General features: G+C 44.6%; 1 protein-coding gene across 2 annotated transcripts in view; it reads right to left on the reverse strand.

Moving 5' to 3' along the window:
- Nucleotides 1-17,677, reverse strand: part of LOC124804897 (UDP-glycosyltransferase UGT5-like) — a 170,540-nt gene extending 152,863 nt beyond the window's left edge. The window contains exon 1 of one of the 2 annotated variants that reach the window (XM_047265269.1): nt 17,557-17,677. The gene's annotated coding sequence lies outside the window, so the exon portion shown is untranslated. The remainder of the gene's footprint in view (nt 1-17,556) is intronic. The other variant, XM_047265270.1, reaches the window with a different exon arrangement.
- Between the last annotated feature and the right edge of the window lie 961 nt (nt 17,678-18,638).

The following is an 18,638-nucleotide window of genomic DNA, read 5'->3' on the forward strand; positions in this document are numbered from 1 at the left end:
GGGAGTACACCCTAACAACGAAAACCATCCCCTTATCGTAACACGTCATCGTCCGTATTTCGCTGATGGCTCGACACATGACGGCAGGTAACGTAATCAGAGCGGAAACAGGGTGTAGCGTGACTCGTCACTCCAAATCACTCATTTCCAGTCCTCCATAGTCCACTGGGTTGCATTTTGCACCACCTCAGGCGTCCCTTAGCGAGAAGCTGCTCCACCGTAGTACCCTGCTCTTTCTGACTCCCTACGCACAGTCACTGTACCAGCTGGGCGGCTAGCAGCACTCTGGAAATCACGAGTGATTCCTTTGGCTGACTTGATGCTTTTTTTCCCAGCCAATTTCCGCAGTGTTCGAGAGTTCCTGTCTGTCAGTATATGATGTGTTCCAGGTCTCGGTTTAGCTTTGCTTGTTCGTCACATTTCCTCTCCACAATCACACCACCAACAGTCGACTTGGACTCTTCTGGAAGAGTTGAAATTTCATTCCGAAATTTGTTACTCAGGTGACATCCAAAAACTAGTCGAAATTCGAAGTCTCTGAATTCTCCTGACCGATGCACTGCGCTCTCACTGGCAATATTCCCCGCCTCCTGTCATACCTGTAACATATTATCAACTACATAGAGATGTGCAGATTCTTTAGACGAGATAGTGTATCAGTGGTACACCCATTGCCAAGGTGAGGCTGGAGGAATGGCTTACACACTTGCTGTAGACCGTACTTCCCTGTGTCCTACAACTTTGCACTGAGAATTTTTAAAATGTCACTGAATTTAACCACTCTTACTTTTTATGACTTCGCAAGAACGGTAACCATGTAAGCCCTTGATCAAATATGGGACATATGAATGTAGCTGACTGATTAAAACGCTGTTCCGGTTCATTAAAATCGCAGAGAGTTCTATTAAAGTCGACTGAAACCATTTTTACCATTCGAAAACTTGAAACGTGTCTTTTGCTCTGAGTTCTTCAGTGTCTGAAGCGTCAGCTGTAATTATACACCTGTTAAAACGTCCCCTGAGAACAATTATACATGACTGTGCTTAAACTGACACACAATATTTTTAGCGCAACGCAATCTGACTTTCAAGAATCCCTACAAAAGAATGGCCCTGACTAACATTAACCTATACCTTTCACAAATCACTTACCTCACAAAAATCTTCGTTACTCGAACTACTGCAGTACAGCGAACGCCACTACTGCCAGCTAAATAAAAGATTCAAACTACGGAAGCCACTAACTACTGATAGGCATAGTTAGCAAATGAAAGATTTTAATAGAGAACAAACAATGTATTTACCTTAAAAGTGTCGAAAAATCATAATATACATAGCAGTTCATGAAATCGTCTTACAAATTTCAAAACTCCGCCATTTCTCTCCCCACATCCACCACTGCTGGCGGCTCACCTCCAACTGCGCAATGCTACGCGCTGTTAACATCCAGCTGCCCAACACTACAATGGCAGACAACAATGCAAACTAGCCACAGACTGCACACAGCACAGCCAGTGATTTTCATACAGAGCGCTACGTGGCGTTACCAATAAGAAAACAGAAACAGCCTACTTACATAGCCCCCATGCTCCCCACAAAAAATTTTACAAATTGTTTTGGGCACTGGCCAATACATATTTGTTAAAAATTTTTTCACAATTACAGTAACAAAGAAATCAAATGCACACACTTATTGATACAATGTTGGTCAAATGCTAAAATTTTCTCACAGTCTATAAAGACAGTCCTGATCATTCATCACAGCAAAACTGCCGTTTCTTTTCTCAAAGTCTGAGCAGTAAAAGACAATGCACATGGAAGTAGTGGATTTCCATGCAGTCTTGAAGAAATAGTGTTGTCCTTCCAACGGAAAGACAGTGCTGACTCTTGACATGCTGACAGGTAATGGGCCACAACAGAGCAAACCCACAGCAGAGTCATTCGACGTTTTGAAGAATATTGGTAGGTAGGTCATCACAGAGTAGACCCACTGTAGTCCTGGTAGAGATTACGGTATTGGTGGGCCACCAGAGGTGCAGACCCACTGCAGTCCTTGTAGAAATAATGGTATTCGTGGGTCATCAAAGATGCAGACCCACTGTAGTCCTTGTAAAGATGGCCAGAAGCCATCTGTTGTGACTGTACAGGTGCACAATCACCATTGAAGAGTCTTGCGGATAATATAGCAAGTCCATAAAGCACCACTTGTGCACTCACAAAGTTTTTAGAATTATCCTTAGAACCAGCAATGCTGTTAACCAGTCCCTTGCTGAATTATCAGCTCACGTGCAAGATTCGAGGTTCGTATCCTGGCAGGGTCGCCATATGAAATGTCCCCTGAGAACAATTATACACGACTGTGCTTAAACGGACACACAATATTTTTAGCGCAACACAATCTGACTTTCAAGAATCCCTACAAAAGAATGGCCCTGACTAACATTAACCTATACCTTTCACAAATCACTTACCTCACAAAAATCTTCATTACTCGAACTACTGCAATATAACGAGCGCCACTACTGCCAGTTAAATAAAAGAGTCTAACTACGGAAGCCACTAACTACTGATAGGCATAGTTAGCAAATGAAAGATTTTAATAGAGAACAAACAATGTATTTACCTTAAAAGTGTTGAAAAATCATAATATACATAGCAGTTCTCCCCCCACATCCACCACTGCTGGCGGCTCACCTCCAACTGCGCAACGCTATGCGCTGTTAACATCCAGCTGCCCAACACTACAATGGCAGACAACAATGCAAACTAGCCACAGACTGCACACAGCACAGCCAGTGATTTTCATACAGAGCGCTACGTGGCGTTACCAATAAGAAAACAGAAACAGCCTACTTACACTGTAGTATACGCAAGACACGAGCACCAGCAAATCCTAGACCCATCTACGAGCAGTCTTCAAATGGTCCAAATGGCTCCGAGCACTATGGGACTTAAAATCTGAGGTCATCAGTCCCCTAGAACTTATAACTAATTAAACCTAACTAAGCTAAGGACAGCACACAGATCCATGCCCGAGGCAGGATTCGAACCTGCGACCGTAGCGGTCGCGCAGTTCCAGACTGAAGCGCCTAGAACCGCTCTATCATAGCGGCCGGCCAAGCAGTCTTCAGTGGAGTCTGCACTGTTAGTTATGCTGCTAACATCAACGAAAAATGGGTGTCACGAAGCAGACGAAGTTGAGGAATTCTGCTGCCTAGCCAGCAAAATAACCCAAGACGGACAGGGCAAAGAAGACATGAAAAGCAGACCAGCACTGGCATAAAGGGCATTCTGGCCAAGAGAAGTCAACTAATATCACACACTAGCATTATATGCTAGTGAGACGGACTGTGGGGAAACCGGAACAGGAAAGAATAGAAGCCTTTGAAATGTAGTATTACGAAAGTGTTAAAAATTAGGGTGCACTGATAAGGTAAGAAATGAGGAGGTTCTCCGCGAAATCGTAGACGAAAGGAACATATGGAAAACACTGACAAGAAGAAGGGATACGATGACAGGACATCTATTAATACGTCATGGAATACTTTCATGGTACTAGAGGGAAATGTAGAGGGTAAAACAAGAAGAAGGGATACGATGACAGGACATCTGTTAATGCGTCATGGAATACTTTCATGGTACTAGAGGGAAATGTAGAGGGTAAAAACTGTAAAGGAAGACAGAGGTTGGAATACATCCAGCAAATAATTGAAGACAGGTTGTAAGTGCTATTCCGAGATGAAAAGGTTGGCACAGGAGAGGAAATCCCGGCGGGCCACTTCAAACCAATTGTGAAACATTGAATTTGTTGCATCTCTACTAAGCGTTATATGCATTTTCCTTATGAAAGAAAATGCCTGGAAGGTGGTTTCTGCGCGGGAAATTTTCCTGTAGAGCCGCATCCACTAACGTCAGCTTGTCTCTGGTATCTGAATCTCATTGGAAGCGACTAGTGAGCATTATTGCGGCAATGGACAGTAGTTTGTCATGTTCTCAAAGGTCTTTCCCACATAGGTTATAAGAACAACACCACGGTACATACTTACGAGAGACGGGAGGGGAAGCGGTTAGGGAGCAGTAGGTGTGTCATATATGGTTCTAGGAGGTGTGTCATATATGGTTCTAGGAGGGGTGTCATAATGGATTCCATCCACAAATCTGGTACAACCCTGGTGACTACGTGATCATGTGACGATATGTGGTTCAAAAAAGTGAATGTTTAGTTTGACACGCCATACTCAACTGCTTCTGTTCCTGGAGCTTAACCGCACAAAAAGCAGTTCCCAATTCCCCCATGAAGAAGAGACAACTTCATTCTTCTCATTTGTCTGCACTAATGTCCTAAAGCACCCTGCCTGTAGCTTCTACACGGCGTGGGAGTCTGGAATCGGGATTGTCTTCAGACGTTACACTGCATACCTTACCTGCGATATTTTAGCTGATGTTAAAATAATCCTCTTACTCAAAATGACAGATGGTCGTCTGTGTTGATGAGAGACCCTACTGATCGACTGCCACACTCTTGTGTCTGATGTGAAACGTTTAATGGAATTGAGACACCATTACTACGAGTTTTTTCTGCCTTCTTTAATAGTTCGCTGTGCTTTTACCCTCTAGGTCCCCTCATATCGGTCTGGTTTTGAACGTTCGCAGTGTTGCCCGCCTATCACTGACTGCGGTGCGACATTCGTTGCCGCGAAGTCACAGGCTCTCTCTTGGGGCATTCGAAGGTCTTTGCTATGAATATCTCAGTGGCATGACGGTCACATTTTAAAATCCCTCTCCTAGTCCTGAATGTTGTCTACGTTCAAACGCAGCTATTTGGCAACGCAGCGCACAGCACCCGCTTCGGCGCCTTCTTTTGGGACTCTCTTCAGTCTGGAAAGTGCTTGCACATACAGAAGTGGTCAGATGAATGAAATTTGTCACTCCGTATATCGAGGTGAGGCGAGTGGAAGGAAAGGTCAAAGGCTAACAGCGATCCCACAACTGAGCTGAAATGCATCGCTTGACCTATTTTCGGAATAGATACATCTTTTGATACAGTGATATCCTGGATAACTTTGCTCGAGACACAGTAGCTGTTAAGACCATGAAGCACAAGATTTCTGCTTAAATCCGCAAAAAGCAGAATAGGCTGGGGTGCTGCAGAATTAAATCCATAGGAGCCCTGTACCAAATTAGTCATAGGGTGTGAAGGATGGCCTGCAGCACATGGTGATTTTCAACGACGCATTGCTGACAACGCCTGGCGATGGGTGGAACAGGCTAGGCAAGCCATGTGTTACTAATAAAATATGACACGCAACACTTGGCCATTCCGCGATAAACATCACTCCTGTGGATAAGGTTCATCTACATCACAGGATCATCTGTAGTTTTCAAGTGTGTGTCTTGCACTCGCAGGCACAGTAAATTTCTGTGCTAGCAAACTGAGGTCTTCCATATACACTCCTGGAAATGGAAAAAAGAACACATTGACAGCAGTGTGTCAGACCCACCATACTTGCTCCGGACACTGCGAGAGGGCTGTACAAGCAATGATCACACGCACGGCACAGCGGACACACCAGTAACCGCGGTGTTGGCCGTCGAATGGCGCTAGCTGCGCAGCATTTGTGCACCGCCGCCGTCAGTGTCAGCCAGTTTTCCGTGGCATACGGAGCTCCATCGCAGTCTTTAACACTGGTAGCATGCCGCGACAGCGTGGACGTGAACCGTATGTGCAGTTGACGGACTTTGAGCGAGGGCGTATAGTGGGCATGCGGGAGGCCGGGTGGACGTACCGCCGAATTGCTCAACACGTGGGGCGTGAGGTCTCCGCAGTACATCGATGTTGTCGCCAGTGGTCGGCGGAAGGTGCACGTGCCCGTCGACCTGGGACCGGACCGCAGCGACGCACGGATGCACGCCAAGACCGTAGGATTCTACGCAGTGCCGTAGGGGACCGCACCGCCACTTCCCAGCAAATTAGGGACACTGTTGATCCTGGGGTATCGGCGAGGACCATTCGCAACCGTCTCCATGAAGCTGGGCTACGGTCCCGCACACCGTTAGGCCTTCTTCCGCTCACGCCCCAACATCGTGCAGCCCGCCTCCAGTGGTGTCGCGACAGGCGTGAATGGAGGGACGAATGGAGACGTGTCGTCTTCAGCGATGAGAGTCGCTTCTGCCTTGGTGCCAATGATGGTCGTATGCGTGTTTGGCGCCGTGCAGGTGAGCGCCACAATCAGGACTGCATACGACCGAGGCACACAGGGCCAACACCCGGCATCATGGTGTGGGGAGCGATCTCCTACACTGGCCGTACACCACTGGTGATCGTCGAGGGGACACTGAATAGTGCACGGTACATCCAAACCGTCATCGAACCCATCGTTCTACCATTCCTAGACCGGCAAGGGAACTTGCTGTTCCAACAGGACAATGCACGTCCGCATGTATCCCGTGCCACCCAACGTGCTCTAGAAGGTGTAAGTCAACTACCCTGGCCAGCAAGATCTCCGGATCTGTCCCCCATTGAGCATGTTTGGGACTGGATGAAGCGTCGTCTCACGCGGTCTGCACGTCCAGCACGAACTCTGGTCCAACTGAGGCGCCAGGTGGAAATGGCATGGCAAGCCGTTCCACAGGACTACATCCAGCATCTCTACGATCGTCTCCATGGGAGAATAGCAGCCTGCATTGCTGCGAAAGGTGGATATACACTGTACTAGTGCCGACATTGTGCATGCTCTGTTGCCTGTGTCTATGTGCCTGTGGTTCTGTCAGTGTGATCATGTGATGTATCTGACCCCAGGAATGTGTCAATAAAGTTTCCCCTTCCTCGGACAATGAATTCACGGTGTTCTTGTTTCAATTTCCAGGAGTGTATGTTCTGAAGCCAATCACGTTCCGTTATGGAAACCATCGATCAGTGGCGAATTTCTTTTCCATTTCTCTTCTGTCGTGTTAATGTCCAGTACATAACGGAAGGGGAGGGGGGGGGGGGATAAATAGTCGTATTTTGGTTCCTCCATTGGATCGTCGGTGTTCACAACAAGGAAACAATGGTCAATGGTCTCATAGAATAATCCAATGTTCTTTATCTTTTGCCAGCTTGGCTGAACATTTCTCTTTAATGTGAGGCGGCGGTGTGTGTATGCGGATGGATGCCGACTTTTTTATTTGTTGAGGCTGAATGTTTTTATTTTGGAATACGCATTGACTTCGTGGCATTACAGAGGGTTTAGCATTTTCCCTTTGCACTTGTCGCAATAAGTAGGCGTATTAGTGCTCGAGCGATAGGTCGGTTTGTGTTGAGACGTTCCTCTTGCTGAGAGTTTCTAACAGCTGTCGCATAAGATGCGACGATACCGGAAGGTTACGTTGTCCTGAAATCTTTCTTGGCTTCATCACAGGGGATCCTCGTCTTTCGCTTCAGTTCCCTAATCTTCATTTCTTCGGCATGAACACGTAAATCCCTGCTGCACACGGGATGATCAGCTAACAATTTCGAGTGTCTTTCACCCACATCTACAACACATAGCTTTACAATTACAACCAAAAGTTGTACGTACTAATTCTTGACATTTAAGACATCACAGGATTTGGTAAATAGAGCCTAAATTTGAAGCAAGTAGACCAAACTATTGAAGTATTGAAATGCTAAATCCGACAGTATTTTGTGGTGACCCGTTTCCATACCTCACGTTTGTCCTCACTTCTGTGACGCCAACATTTGACCATTCTTGCTCTAATTCTTTGGGGTTAATTTCAAATACCTAACGGCGGGTGAACGCCTCCTTGTTGAAATTCGTTTCTCTACTGCAAACTATGTCAGAGCATCTGACGCTTTCTCAAGAAGAACGAGGGAACGAGAAGTAGCCCTCCTCCACTCTTGCCCCACTCTTCCCCCAAAACGCCACTGCGTCCGTATCCGCTATCGGGAGACAGAAGCATGGGAAAGCGTTACCGGTTAATTGAGGTTTCAGAAGCCAGGACAGCACGACAAGATTATATTATGAACAACCCTTCATTATTTGCTCAAATGGATTGTAGTCACTAAGATCACTTACAAGCAAAAGGGAAAGAAGAAGGAAAATAAGTATGTCTCTGCATGCAATCAACACTCATGCCGGAAACGTCTTAGAAAAATTCATACACTTCTTATCCTTCATGTAGCATACTTGGTACAGTGTGTTGGTCGTACCGTTACAATCTATGACATCATACACGCTTCTCGTACGGCATGGTACACGACAGAGAAGTTTACGATTTTAACGTGCTACTTGAGCCACCCGATAAAAATCTGAAAAACCATTAATGTAAAAAGCAAAACACGTAACAATAATAATACTGCGCAAGAAAACGATCTGTTTGTAAGATGTTGCTCTCCGCTTTTAAAGAGTTTATTTATCATGCCAGACAACTCTTAATTGCATCCCACATGTTTGAAACAGTAGTGTGATATGGTAATTCAGGTGAATGTAAATATGAAATTGGCAGCGTTCCTGTATTTTTCATGATTGTCGTTGTTGTTGTTATGGTCTTCAGTCCAAAGACTGGTTTGATGCAGCTCCCCATGTTACTCTCTCCTGTGAAAGCCTCTTCATCTCCGACTAACTACTGCAACCTACATCCCTCCGAATCTGCTTAGTGTATTCATCTCTTGGTCTCCCTCTACGATTTTTACCCTCCACGTGCTTCCCTCCAATACTAATTTGGTGATTCCTTGATGCATTAGAATGTGTTCCACCAACAGACGCCTTTTTTGGTGAGGCTGTACCACAAACTTCTCTTCTCAGCAATTCTATTCAGCACCTCCTCATTAGTTACGTGATATTCCCATCTCATCTTCAGCACTATTTTGTAGCACTACATTTCAAAAGCTTCAATTCTCTTCTTGTCTAAACTGTTCACCGTCCTTTTTCACTTCCATACATGGCTATACTCCATACAAATACTTTCAGAAACGACTTCCTGACACTTAAATCTATATTCGATGATAAATTTCTCTTCTTCAGAAAAGCTTTTCTTGCCAGTCTCAGTCTACATTTTATATCCTCCCTACTTCGACCATCATGAGCTATTCTGCATCCCAAGTAACAAAACTCATTTACTACTTTAACTGTCTAATTTCGTAATCTAATTCCCTCAGCATCTCATCATCAACTACATTCCATTATCCTCGTTTTGCTTTTGCTGATATTCATCTTATATCCTCCTTTCAAGATACCGTCCATTCCGTTGAGCTGCTCTTCCAAGTCGTTTGCTGTCTCTGACAGAATTACAATGTCATCGGCAAACCGCAAAGTTTTTATTTCTTCTCCCTGGACTTTAATTCGTACTCCAAATTTTTGTTTTGTTTCCTTTAGTGCTTGATGAATGTACGGATTGAATAACATCAGGGATAGGCTACAACCCTGTCTCACTCCCTTCTCAACCACTGCTTCCCTTTCATGCACGTCGACTCTATATAACTGCCATCTGATTTCGGTACAAATTGTAACTAGCTTTTCGCTCCCTATATTTTATCATAGGCTACGACAGTTCAGACCTTTTGTTTTCTGCAGCGTCTACGTAGGTCGTATTACACGATTTGCCACGTCTGTTTAATTTGGATGCATATTGTGTAGGTCACGGTTTCGTTGTCACACGCAAGAAACTGTACCAAACGTCTCGCGTGGGTGCTGGATAAATCAGAGCACTGAAGATTTATTCACAGGGTAATAAATGGCACTGCGCGTGATTTAAAATAAAGTTATTCGTGTGAAATCTAAATTAAGAGCACGTATCTCAATGATAACAGAAATAACATATTATTTGAGTTTCAATAACAATTCGAAACCCATACTGCACAAAGGATACTAGCAAACTCTTGCAGAATTTCCGTGTGGGCTAATCACAACTTAATTCTGTGTTAATATGTAGGAACTCGTGTGAATTTTATTAAAATCGTTTCGGGTATACATCTTGTAATACACTTAAAACGAAAAAATACTAAATTGACCTACGTTTCGTCCATGTTGCAGCGGTTCTTCGCATGACGTACTATTTTAGCATTTTAAGTATTTTATAACCACTTCCGGCAGGGCACTCAAAACGACTTTAATGCGGTTAATTCTGTGTGCGTTAAGAGTTGATGCGCAGATTGTACCGTAAAACTCCAGCTGCTCAAATCGCATTTATCGTGAAGGTGAATAAATTATCGTCAAGAGGTGTCACTGTAGAATAAAAACATCTGACGAATATCCTTCGCAGTTTTACTTCCCACAAGGCTGAGAGTGAGTAAGTGCTGTCTAGTTTGCTGTTCCTTCTATTACCGACAGACGAACATTAATTGCGCCGCCGATTCGCCTCAGGTTGAGCATTTTCACAGATTGCCTGTCCACACCATCCAACTCACGTTATTTTGCAATGCAGTACAGATACAGGAGGTCTTCATGACGTGTACTACTCTCTTTGGCTGAGGAGTACTGCTACAGTGTCCCTTATGGTGTAAGAAAACGCTCATAAAATCAAAGTAACAAATACCTCAACATCTTTTTTCGTCAACGACAGCTGTAACTGTATTGTTCCAACCTAGTCTGCAAAAGGCTTTTTAGAGTGTTGGAAAATTTCGACACAATCCTTAAGTCCTGATGATATGTAAGATAGGAGACCATAACATTTTAGCTACGTGTTTGCATTAATGACACTCTACACTCAAAGAAAAAGTCTACACTTCTCTCAAGTTTCGATTACATTGAAAATCAGCCGTCCAAAATCGAGACCCGACAGCCGTTTCTTTCCGACGATGAAGTTCCAGTGCATCGGGAAAATATTTGTCCCCGGTTTATCTGAAATAGTTTTCCAGTGCCTCGTACAGCCTCCCTGCAGGCATGATCCCGGCCTGAGGAGAGAACGGCGATTATCATTGAATGAAGAGAGTCTGGATGCGTGAGATTTGCAAAAACCGCTTGAAGAATATTTTAGAAAGAATACGAGACAATAAATAAGATCGGAAATGCAGATAAAGGGGGGTTTGTAAATTGTAAACTTTCACGTTCGCAGATGCCACACTGAAATACTCTGGATTCTCGTGCCTTGGCAGAGACCCGCCCGGACAGTCGCGAGTGTCAACGCGCCGCTTCCGGAATACTGGGAGACTTCGCCTGGAATTCGTCTCGCGTACTGAAGACGAAAGGTGGTGTGTCGGCAGCCTCGATGCGGTTTTAGGCGCTTTTCCCCCACATTCAACCCGACAAATGTCGGTCTGTTACCGACGTCTCGCCTCAGATACATTAGGAAACTTTAACACGGACACAGACAGTGGGGTCTCACGAATTCCAACACGGTGTGGTTGTGTGTGTGTGTGGGCCGGGGGGAGGGGGGGGGGGAGGGGGAGGGACAAGATTGTGATGTCAGGAAGGGGAGAAGGAGGGTTATGATGTCAGGAAGGGGGAGGGGGGGAAGAGAGCGTTGTGATGTCAGGAAGGACATTCAGTCAGCAACTGTCACTAACACTGTCAAAACCTACATAACACACCTAATGAAACGGGTTGTGGTGGTGGTGGAGAAGAAGGAGGAGGAGATGATGATGATGAATATTGTGCCTTGGTAGAATACATTTCTTGGAGGAATCCAACGTTTTCTCTCGAAGCGACATTAGGAGAGAGAAAGGGGAGGTCCAATTCACACCCTGGCTCGCTACTGACTGAAGTAAAACGATTTTCTTTGCAGCCATGAGCGGGTACTACAATAGGCTGTAGAAAGGGCAATAAAGCTTACTACACGCGCCGGTAATTTCTGTAGGAATGAGAAGGGTGTGAAACTGTATCGATTCTGATTTCCGGTGCTGCGGAAGATGTGTACTCGTCTTGCATCAGCGGATGACACCAGCCGAGAGCGGGGGACTGCGCTTAAAAACGAGGCCTACGAGAAAGACAGGCCGCGGCGCTTAAGTCACGAAGGTAAGCCTGTGCTCGCTCGCTTAACTCAGCAGACAAACTTCGTTTCTACACCTGTTAACTCGTTAGCAAGGTGTGTACGTAAAAACGGGAATTGCATCTTCTACGGGAATCCGCTACTATGGAGTGTTATTGTTATTAGTTGTACAATGATCGGAAGTCCATAGCCAGTCCTGACAAAACTCTTACCATCTGGTGAGCAAGATGTATGAGACAGGCGAAATACCCTCAGACTTAAAGAAGAATATAATAATTCCAATCCCAAAGAAAGCAGGTGTTGACAGATGTGAAAATTACCGAACTATCAGTTTAATAAGTCACGGGTGTAAAATACTAACACGAATTCTTTACAGACGAATGGAAATAACTGGTAGAAGTCGACCTCGGGGAAGATCGGTTTGGATTCCGTAGAAATGTTGGAACACGTGAGGCAATACTGACCCTACGACTAATCTTAGAAGAAAGATTAAGGAAAGGCAAACCTACGTTTCTGGCATTTGTAGACTTACAGAAAGCTTTTGACAATGTTTATTGGAATACTCACTTTGAAATTCTGAAGGTGGCAGGGGTAAAATACAGAGAGCGAAAGGCTATTTACAATTTGTACACAAAGCAGATGGCAGTCGAGAGGTATGGAAGGGAAGCAATGGTTGGGAAGGGAGTGAGACAGGGTTGTAGCCTATCCCAGGTGTTATCCAATCTGTATATTGAGCAAGCAATAAAGGAAACAAAAGGAAAGTTCGGAGTAGGTATTTTAATCCATGGAGAAGGAACAAAAACTTTGAGGTTCGCCGATGACATTTTAATTCTGTCATAGACAGCAAAGGACTTGGAAGAACAGTTGAACGGAATGGACAGTGTCTTGAAAGGAGGGTATAAGATGAACATCAACAAAAGCAAAACGAGGATGATGGAATGTAGTGGAATTAAGTCGGGTGATACTGAGGGAATTAGATTAGGAAATGAGACACTTAAAGTAGTAAAGGAGTTTTGCTATTTGGGGAGCAAAAAAACTGATGATGGTCGAAGTAGGGAGGATATAAAATGCAGACCGGCAATGGCGAGGAAAGCGTTTCTGAAGAAGAGAAATGTGTTGACATGAAGTATAGATTTAAGTGTCAGGAATTCGTTTCTGAAAGTATTTGTATGAAGTGTAGCCAGGTATGGAAGTGAAACGTGGACGATAAATAGCTTAGACAAGAAGAGATTAGAAGCTTTCGAAATGTGGTGCTATAGAAGAATGCTGAAGATTAGATGGGTAGATCACATAAGTAATGAGGAGGTATTGAATAGAATTGGGGAGAAAAGGAGCTTGTGGCACAACTTGACTAGAAGAAGGGATCGGTTGGTAGGACATGTTCTGAGACATCGGAAGTCCATAGGCCTACTTATAATTTGTTACGGTTGTACTGGGGTGCCACAGAATTAAAATCATGCCAAAATGATTATAAGTTGCATAAGGCACCATTTCTTGTATGAAATGAGGAGTGTTAATCAGAAGAGACTAAATGCCATAAACAAGCCATTGTACCATTTATATCGAGTGTTGGCTCTGAGCACTATGGGACTTAACATCTGTGGTCATCAGTCCCCTAGAACTTAGAACTACTTAAACCTATCTTAGCTAATTACATCACACACATCCATGCCCGAGGCAGGATTCGAACCTGCGACCGTAGCGGTCACGCGGTTCCAGACTGAAGCGCCTAGAACCGCACGGCCACACCGGCCGGCTTATGTCGAGTATTGATCTTAAATTTTTTGTAGTACTATTAACCAGGAAGACTTTATAATAGCATATTCCAGTAGAAGATGCAATTCTAGTTAGTGCGTAGACGCCCAGCTGCGAGGTAACAGGTTTAGAAACGCGTTTTGTCTGCTGAGCTGAACGAGCGAGTGAGTTCAGGCCTATGTGACGTACGCACTGCGGCCTGTCTTTCTTGTGGGCCTCGCTTAGAAACATGTGACGTCACGCCTCTGTCGGTGATGAGCCAAGGGGTGAAACGGACGTTCGCAAAAGTTACAACACCCGTTGTTCCTTCGCGGATGGCGGTAAACTGTGGGGTTTCTGCAAGACATCCACTCGCTCAAAGCACAAGACTGCGGAGTGTTTTAATACGCGCAATGCGTTAACCTGCGGCGAACATGCCCTCGTACTCTAGTAGTAGCGTATTGTGTGACTCATTTAAGGTGCGCAACCAACAGAGTAACCGGGCGAGCAGAGCCTAACGGTAGCGGCACACACACAAACTTGGTCTTTGCGAGGTTTCCTACCAGAGGGCAAAGCCCTGAGACGCTCGCCAAGGCTGGTGCTGCTGCTGCTGCAGCGGGGCCAGTGTGCAGCTATTGTGGGAACAGCGGGCGCGACCACGCGGTACAGCTTTAGCGCTGCTCTGGCGCTTGTAAGGCTAGGCGCGCACTGGCGATTTTCCGTCGTGCGATTTATTTGTCGCAAGAATGAAACACAGTGGCTCGAATAGGAGCGCGCGCACGTGCGACAAAAAAGTAGCGGCGATTTAAAAGACGCAACCGGCCCTATTTCACGCGCGACGCGATTGTCGCAGGTGTGGAATGATTCACTAAGGCCGAACGCTGCTGCCAGAGAGCCACGGTAAACGCACTTTCTGCACGGCAGCAGGAAAATCACCGAAGGCCTATAAAAATGGAAAAAGATGAGCAGCATTAACAGTTTTCAAGTTGGAAGTGATGTGCAGTTTTTCACCTGTTAACTCAGTTACAGGTATCCCGGTCTGGTGGTGATTTCACTGCTACACAAGCTTCCCACCGACACTCAACTCTGTAGTCAAATCTCCAACATTCCGATGAACTATTTCCAATAATTTTATTGAAATGATTACTTATTACTTCGAAGTAAACGTAAATACAGCAGCGGGTATTCCGTATTAAAAGTCGTTTACAGTAACAAACGATCAAACCATTTTACACAATGTGACGCTTATGAGATTGTCTACAAAATAATATGTGTAAGTAAAATTGATATCCTCTTCTATTACAACCATTCTTCAAAAAAAAAAAAAAAAAATGCGAAATAATGAGATTCTCCTGTTCCCTTTAACGCCAGTGAGGTACCCTGTGCATTGTGTTGTACCGTTTCAGCGATTTGTTACTAATAAATCAGCAGCTGTTTTCAAAATTGCTTATTTTTATTCTCACGCAAAAGCTAAATTTAGTCATGCAGTTGGAATTAATTTCAGCTGTGTATCTTGCTATGCTCACGACTATTCACACGACTTATTTCTAAAAGACAATCTCAGATGGAAATAATTGTTTGTCCTGTGAAGGTAAACAACTATATGTCCTCTCTTCTTTTTGACGGTCATCTTGTTAATGTCAACATTCATGTTACTTTCGCTTAGGAAACCAGTTTACAGTTACTGCATGAAAAGAATCTCTTCTCGTTTTGCTCTGTGGGCCTCTGACATGGAGTGCAGTTGTCTTTGAACAGACATAGCACTACATAGTAATATCAAAATGGTGTAGCTAACACGTTACTCTTTATTTCTGCACTCCTAGGAGTGCAACCGCCTCTTCGAGATCCGACCCATGTAGACTGAAACTAAGTACCGGGTCATCCAAAAAAGAAAGATCGGATTTCAGTTGTTTATTATAGACAGACTACAAAATATAGAAACAAATTGCGGAGGTCACTAGACATGGGAAGGTTGGAAGTTGTCACACAGTTGTCTTGTTGTTTGTTTGTTTGTAGTAACATGACCACTACACCAAAGGAGAAATCATTTTGTCTGTTAGAAGTTGTACGCAATTAATCCATTGTTCATTGCTTTTGGCTTTCCAGTTCATCAGACGTCATACGTCGGCAGTTTTTCTTTGGATAAAATAAAAGACAGTCAGTGTCCCACTTACGGCAGCTAGTCTTCAAGAGCTGAGAAATCGAATTCTTGAAGACGTCGATTCAATAAACAGTGATCTGTTGATTCGCGTGTGGAATGAAACGGACTAGCATTTCGATGTTTCTCGAACAACGCGTGGTACTCATGTAGAGTGTACGAAATACTGTTAGTGCGAACCGAAAACTCAACCTTCCTGTATCGACCAGCATACTCAACATGTTTCTGTCTTTCATAGCTTTGTAAGTAGGCTGTTTAGGTTTTTATGTTGGTAACGCCACGTAGCGCTCTATAAGAAAATCACTGACTGTGTTGTGTGCAGTCTGTGGCTGGTTTGCATTGTTAGAAATTGCTATAGTGGTGTTGGGCAGTTGGCTGTTAACAGCGCGTAGCGTTGCGCAGTTGGAGGTGAGCCGCCAGCAGTGGTGGATGTGCGGAGAGAGATGGCGGAGTTTTGAGAGCGAATGATATGGACGTGTGTCCATCAGAGAGAGGAAATTTGTAAGACTGGATGTCATGAACTGATATATATATATATATATATTGACTTTTGAACACTATTAAGGTAAATACATTGTTCTTTATCAAAATCTTTCATTTGCTAACTATGCCGATCAGTAGTTAGTGCCAGCCGGCCGGAGTGTCCGTGCGGTTCTGGGCGCTACGGTCTGGAACCGCGTGACCGCTACGGTCGCAGGTTCGGATCCTGCTTCGGGCATGGATGTGTGTGATGTCCTTAGGATAGTTAGGTTTAAGTAGTTCTAAGTTCTAGGGGACTTGCGACCTCAGCAGTTGAGTCCCATAGTGCTCAGAGCCAGTAGTTACTGCCTTCAGTAGTTAGAATCTTTTATTGAGCTGGCAGTATTGGCGCTCACTGTATTGCATTAGTTCGAGTAACGAAGATTTTTGTGAGATAAATGATTCATGAAAGGTATAGGTTATTGTTAGTCAGGGTCATTCTTTTGTAGGGATTATTGAAAGTTATTTGCGTTGCGCTGAAAATATTGTGTGTCAGTTTAGTGATGATCAGAATAAGTAAAGAGAGTAATGTTTGAATACGTCCAGTTTTGCTCAGCTGTTTGAAAATCAAATAACGTAAGAGGTTTATCAGCACAGTCATTCAATAATTTTTCTAAGGGGACGTTTCAGCCTGTAACAAACAATTGAAAACGTTTTTTAATGGCCCTGTATATTGATCGAAATGAGAGCCACGAGCGCGGTTCTCGCTTTCGACTGCTCCACCAGAACAGGAGCAAGTTCTGAAATTCTTCATTTGTTTCATGGCAAGTGAGAAATGACGAGTCAGTAGAGATATGATTCAGTTACAGTGAGGGCCTAATCGATAAGAGAGAGAGAAAGAAAGAGAGAGTCGAAAAATAATAACACTACACACAACCACGAATGCCGGAAAAGGAGAAGTGTAATGTCACGTTGTTTCTGGTAGAGGACTGACGATTCTTCTATAACAAAATGCCTGTGAGTTTCTAACTGACGCTAGTGTTTTCCACCATACAATACTATTCAGAAACAACGTAAATAAATGTTACCAAAGACAAGGCGTTCAAAAGCTGCCATTAGTGCACGGAAGGTAACGTTAAACAAACCAACCCGCAGTAATAACAATAACTGCTCACGCGTGTGCTGCTACTCACGCCCAGCTTTAGATTCCTTAGTGTATAAGATCCGAGACGTTAGGACATGCTGGCAAGTTTTCCGCGCGGGCCAAACCGCTGCCTGACACAAGTTCGCGGAACCTACCTCTAAATCGTCGCTAGACGCCGGCGGCCGACTGCAGCGCGGCCGTCCTCTGCTTGTCTACGCCCCGACACGGCCGTCGCGACTGGCCGCGTTAGCCGCCTCGTCTGCTCCCCTTCCAGCCGGCCCACAGCGCGCCCACCGCCTGCAGCAGTTCCCGCCTCCCGGCTGCAGGCTCCCCTCTTACGTAAGCAGCCGTGACGCAGCAGCGCCGGCCGCCAGTCGGTGGCGGGAGGGTCGCACAGTGCTTCACGGCCACCGTCCATCCCTGTCGGGCTGCGGGCGCTGTGGCACCGATATGCGTGAATTCCGCCGACGACCGACATCGGCAGAAGATGCTCCACCGTTTCAAATCAGTGCGCCACTACGTAATGTACAGGCAACTTCTCAACCATCTGACCACAAATAACATGTTATCAAGAACACAGTTTGGATTTCTGAAGGGTTCTGATATCGAGAAGGCTATTTACACCTACCGTGAAAATGTACTTAATTCATTAAATAACAAGTTACAAGCAACAGGTATTTTCTGTGATTTGTCAAAGGCATTCGATTGTGTGAACCACAACATCCTTTTAAGTAAATTAGAATTCTGTGGTGTCACAGGCAGTGCTGCAAAATGGTTCAAGCCATACCTCGCTAACAGGAAACGAAGGGTGTTAGTGCAAGGGACTAGTGAATTAAGTCATCAGTCATCATCAGAATGGGAAGAAATTACATGTGGTTTCCCACAAGGATCCATCTTAGGGCCATTGCTTTTTCTTGTGTACATTAATGATCTCTCATCAGTTACACGGCCAGAAGCAGTGTTCGTTTTGTTTGCAGATGACACAAGTATTGCAATAAATAGTATGTAGAGTGTAGTTCTAGAAAGATCTTCTAATGATATTTTCATTGATATTAATAAATGGTTTAAATTCAACTCACTGACATTAAACTTCGAAAAGACTTACTACATGCAATTCAGAACCTGTGAGAGGTTTCCACCCAGCATATGCATAAAGTATGAAGAAGAGCAGATAGAAGAGGTTGACAGTCTTAAATTCCTGGAATTACAATTTGATAATACATTCAGCTGGGAGGAG

The sequence above is a fragment of the Schistocerca piceifrons genome, chromosome 7 (assembly GCF_021461385.2).
Source record: "Schistocerca piceifrons isolate TAMUIC-IGC-003096 chromosome 7, iqSchPice1.1, whole genome shotgun sequence".
Taxonomy (NCBI): domain Eukaryota; kingdom Metazoa; phylum Arthropoda; class Insecta; order Orthoptera; family Acrididae; genus Schistocerca; species Schistocerca piceifrons.